This window comes from Arvicola amphibius, chromosome 3, assembly GCF_903992535.2.
Source record: "Arvicola amphibius chromosome 3, mArvAmp1.2, whole genome shotgun sequence".
Taxonomy (NCBI): Eukaryota; Metazoa; Chordata; class Mammalia; order Rodentia; family Cricetidae; genus Arvicola; species Arvicola amphibius.
In genome coordinates, this window is record NC_052049.1 from 81,903,488 (window position 1) to 81,907,682 (window position 4,195).

Consider the following 4,195-nt stretch of genomic DNA (forward strand, 5'->3'; position numbering starts at 1 on the left):
TAACGCCATTGTAGAGTATCATTCAAATACGCTGGCCCATTAAGCTGCAATTGATGCTTAACTAATATGCTTTCCCTTGAAGGGCCTATCTTTTTCCAGCACTGGATAGCAATATGCAGGAGATGGATATGTGGTGGGCGAAAGTTCAACCCGAGATTTCCATAGAAGAGAAAGACTGACTGGAGTTCAAAAGGAATTTCATATTCTGATACAATTACATCTGAGGTGGTAGGTATTGTTTAATCACATATAATGCTTATCTTTCTAGAGTCAATATCATATTACCTTTGCTTTGTTTAACTCATAAATTAAAATGTAATTAAAGTTTATTTTTAAAGATTCATATAATATACATATCTTTTTCTATTACCCAGAGAATGTTTATGTCATTTACATCAATTTTCAATTTTTGTCTCTTATGATTTATATTCCTTTACTTTTTTATTATCCTGTTTTCTGTTCTTTTGCTTTTACTTTTATTAAAGATACATTTTTTTCCTCACAAAATATATCCTGATTCCATTTCCCCTCATTCCACTCCTCCCAGATCTGCCCAACTCCCTCGCAAATGGATCCACTACCATTTCTATCTATTTTGAGAAAACAAACAGGCTTCTGAGATGTAAAAATAAAGTATAATATAAAGACAAAAACTAACACATCAGAATTAAACAAAACAAACAAAAGAAGAAAAAAGAGTCCAAGAGAAGAAAAGATTCAGAAACCCACTTGTTCACAGAATCAGGAAAGCATATGTAAATACATATGTAAAGGATCTGGTATAGTCAGATCCTGTGGCCATTGTGCATGCTGCCTCAGTGTCTGTGAGTTCATATGTGCTTTGATCATGGTGATCTCAAGGACCTTGTTTTCTTGTTCTTCGTATCCTTTGGCTCTGTTGCTATCTTAACCTCTTCTTCCATAGGGTTCTCTGAATCCCAAGGGAGGGAAAAGCATTCTCTCTCTCTCTCTCTCTCTCTCTCTCTCTCTCTCTCTCTCTCTCTCTCTCTCTCTCTCTCTCTCTCTCTCTCTCTCTCTCTCTCTCTCTCTCTCTCTCGCCTGGTTGCAAGTCTGTGTATTTGTTCTCAACAACTGCGGAATGAAGCTTCTTTGAAGATGAAACTAATTTATAAATACAGCAAAAATGTCATTAGGAATCGTTATATTGCTGCTTTTGGGGGGAACAGTAGTATTTGGTTTTACCCTAAGGTTGTGGGCTATCTAGTCTCTGGTTCTGGGTTACCTAAGCAGTGTCAATTTTGAGTTCTATCTCATTTAGTGGGCCTTAAGTCAAATCAGATACTGTTTGATTATGCCCACAATCTTGTGCTACTATTACCATAGCATATCATGCAGGCAGGTCACCATCATAGAGCAAAGAGTTTGTAGCTGGGTTGGGGTTTATGTTTCTCTCTCTCTCTCTCTTTTGCTTCAGCTGCTGTTTATTGACACTCAGGTGGGCACTATAGCAACAGGCCTGGAGATGCTGCACAACAGAATGGGAGGTGGAGGGTGTGACTGTAGTGACCGCTGAGAAGTGCGCAAGGAGCAGTGGGGGAGGCAAGTCCGGCCCGGGGCCAGAGGTTATTATCTACACAGGAACCTGGGCCCCATGCCTTAAACCCCTACTCTTGCTGTCTCCTGACTCCAGGCCAGGGCTGGGAGTTCTCTGGGCAACTTTCTACAGGAGCAAAGTACACAGAGATGTTGCTGCCCCTTTGTGATAAAGCCAGTGGGTTTCCAATTCTGCATTCCTCTGTCACCCCTGGCTTGGGTAGAGCCATATGATAGAGAGACAGCTGGGCTCTATTCCATGTTTCAGCGACAGTAATTTCCCCGGGTGTCCCAGCCCACCAGCGCCACACTCTGGCCCAGAGTGAGCACTACAAGCGTTGCTGGCCTAATGGATGGGATGGGGAAGGGGATGGGACAGGGGCTAGAAGAGGGGCTCCAGAGGGCCATCAAGGCACAGGTACTACACGCATGGTGTTGGTGAAACCAGAGCCAGGGCGCCACCCAGTCAGCACAATGACCACATCTCCCTTCTTGAAGAAGCCTCGGGCCTTGCCAACATTCATGGCCAAATTCACACGGAGGTCTACATCCTCAGCCCAGGCGTCCTGCACTGCATCCTTACACAGCACAGGGAAGATGCCATGGTACAAATGGGCCTGGCCAACTGTCTGGGGATTGCACGGCACAGCAATGATGGGCGCACGCGGGCAGTACCTGGCCACCTGGTGAGCACTTCTGCCAGACTTGGTGAGCACGATAATGGCCCCACTGCAGCACTTGAAAGAGGCCTCCACAGCACCCACGGCAGCAGCTTCTGTGGGGTCGCTGGTAATAGGCGCCATTCGGCGGAGTTCCTCGAATGACTGCAGGTGGTAGATGACGGCCTCTGCCTCACGGGCAATCAGGTGCTGCATGCGAACGGCCTCCAGAGGGTAGTCCCCTTTGGCAGTCTCTCCTGACAGCATGATGCAGTCTGCTCCATCTAGGACCGCATTGGCCACATCACTGCCCTCAGCACGGGTGAGGCGGGGCTTCTTGATCAGGCGCAGATGACTGGCTTCCCGGCGCGGTTGCATCGGCCAATCATCATCTTCTGAGCCAGGAAGACTTTCTCTGCGGGAATCTCAATGCCCAAGTCACCATGAGCCACCATGATCCCATCACTGGCCTCCAAAATCTCATCAAACCTGTGGATGTCTTCGTGGTTCTCGATTTTGCTGATGATCTTGATGTTCTTGCCCTTCTCTCCCAGGACCTTCCTAACCTCGTGCACATCAGCTGCCTTGCGGATGAAAGACGCAAACACCATGTTTACATCCTGCTCCACCCCAAACTTCAGGTCCTGGATGTCTTTTTTCTGACACAGAAGGGAGGTTCACAGCGGCTCCGGGGAGGTTCACCCCCTTCTTGCTGCCCAAGGAACCACCATTCTCCACCTCTGTCACCAGGAAGTCAGCGCCTTTCTCCTTCACCTGTAGTGAAATGAGCCATCATCTACGTAGATCTTGCTGCCCACTTCCACCACCTTAAAGATGTTCTTATAGTCCAGCCACAGGGTGTTCTCGTCACACTTTTCCATGTAGGTGTTGTCCAGGGTGATCTTCAGGGTAGCTCCCTTCTTCAGCTCCTCTTCTGCAGTGCCGCTGCCTTTAATGAGTCCAGTCCGGATCTCAGGCCCCTTTGTGTCCAGAGCTACAGCAAAAGGCCGGTAAAGAATGGGATCAGAGGCGAAGCTTTCTGTGGCTGAACGCACGTTCTTGGTAGTTTCTGCATGGTACTCATGAGTTCCATGAGAGAAATTGAGACGAGCCACGTTCATTCCCGACTTGTTCATCTCCTTCAGCATCTCCACAGACCGGGAAGCAGGACCAATGGTACAAATGATGCCAGTGTTGCGGGCCGTGATGGGTGCGGAGTCAATGTCCAGGCGGCACATATGTTCTAAGAAGGTGTCAACCATGGCTGCATGCAGCTGCTGGGTTTGAATGAAGGCAGTCCCTGCTTCGCTGTGTGGTTTCGGCATGGTTCCTGAGGTCCTCTGGCGTACTCCGGATACTGCGGCGATACCCAAGTGGGACGACTGGAGGGTCAAGACGAAACTTATGTTTCTCTTTTGATAACATGCAGAAAACTTTTTTGTATGCAAAACACTACAAAATGGGGGTGGGGATTATGTGTAGGCACCAGCTCAACTTCCTTATGTTCAATGAGTTGTGTTAGTGTTGAATCTTACTCTAACTTTGTGAAAAGAAACCTATAGCCTTGTCAACAACCTAGGTTGTTTGGGGATTTCCATGGAACCCCTTTGATTAACAACTCAATTAGATGTAACTCAATCCTCAGACTAGAAGCTCTATTTGATGACAGCTGATGGTAAACTGTTGGTCTGCCTCCCCATTATTTGACAATTTTATGTAGATTGTCTTCATATATGTATATACCTACTGTATTTGGTTTCAACACTATCCTTTAAATGCCCTTTATTTTAGATGTCTTTCCACGTATTTCCTCGCTTGTGCCCTCCTAAACTTCCCTCCACCCTTTGATGCTCCCATTTCAGAGACTCACCCTTACTTACATTCTTAAATATCCAATCAATTTATCCTTCCAAATGACATCTCTCTGACCCTCTAGCCCCTTATTCTATACATAGCCTCTGTGGTTCTACAGACTATAGCTC

General features: G+C 46.7%; 1 pseudogene; it reads right to left on the reverse strand.

Annotated features, from left to right (window-relative positions):
• Positions 1 to 1,961: 1,961 nt before the first annotated feature.
• On the reverse strand, positions 1,962 to 3,550 carry LOC119810007 (annotated as a pseudogene).
• Positions 3,551 to 4,195: the final 645 nt, after the last annotated feature.